The following is a 980-nucleotide window of genomic DNA, read 5'->3' as shown; positions in this document are numbered from 1 at the left end:
CAGTGTGATGATGTAAACAAATGATGTCCCCCGAGAAAACAAAAGGGGCAACCAACACAAAGCGGGCAACTGTTGACGGCTGGCGAAGTGGGCGTGGCACGAGTAGCGATTGTAGTCTCCCTTCCTGAGACGCCAAGTCAGTAAGGGTTGCATTGCAGGTACTAGAACATCTCACATACATTTTATAGTAGTACACCTTGGACACAACTGTGCTCGCTGTGGGCAAAAGCTTCTCATCTATCAGTCGTAGCAGGTCCTTGCACAACGTCACGAGTTCCTTCAGGATCTTCTGGCGGTATTCCCTGATAATAGTCCCATATGGTTCACCATGTGGCCTGGTCTGCTCGACCACAGAAGAATGCGAACGCTGGCACGGAGTGTGCTAACAGAGTTCCTGTAGGCCGTGCTAAGAAGGGTCTGTTCCGTAAACCCAAGTTCACCAGCTCGGTTCACCAGTTCCCTCACATGGGTCACCATATCATCATAGTGTCGGATAAGGCTGCCTCTGTTGATTGAACAAGAAGACTTGACGTAATTGCTGGATGTCATAAAATCATTGATATCAGGAGTTTGAGAGGCTGGCCAGCCACCCTGATTTCATCAGGTGGCTGGGAAGTCTTCTAAACTAAAGATAAATGACATGAACCCTTCTGAAGGATGGAGAACAACGACAATCAATTCTTTTTCAATAAAAAACAAGCTTAGTTAACAATGAGTCTCATAACGTGACACCGGCAGTCATACGAGAGAAGAGAAATCCACGAAGTCCGATGGATCAACGGCAACGATAACCCGGCCGACGCAATGACAAAGGCATCACCGAACCGAGCGCTGAAGAATCTTATCGACTCGAATACGATCAAATTGCGAGTGGAAGGCTGGGTTGAGAGAGCCAGTGGAAGGAATTGAGCGGAAAGAACGATGGGTTTCGGTGCCGGGCACGCCACGAGGCCTGAGGCCCAGCTACGCCTGATATGATT

The sequence above is a fragment of the Metarhizium robertsii genome (assembly GCF_000187425.2).
Source record: "Metarhizium robertsii ARSEF 23 chromosome Unknown MAA_Scf_13, whole genome shotgun sequence".
NCBI classification, from domain to species: Eukaryota; Fungi; Ascomycota; class Sordariomycetes; order Hypocreales; family Clavicipitaceae; genus Metarhizium; species Metarhizium robertsii.
This window is presented reverse-complemented; position numbering follows the sequence as displayed.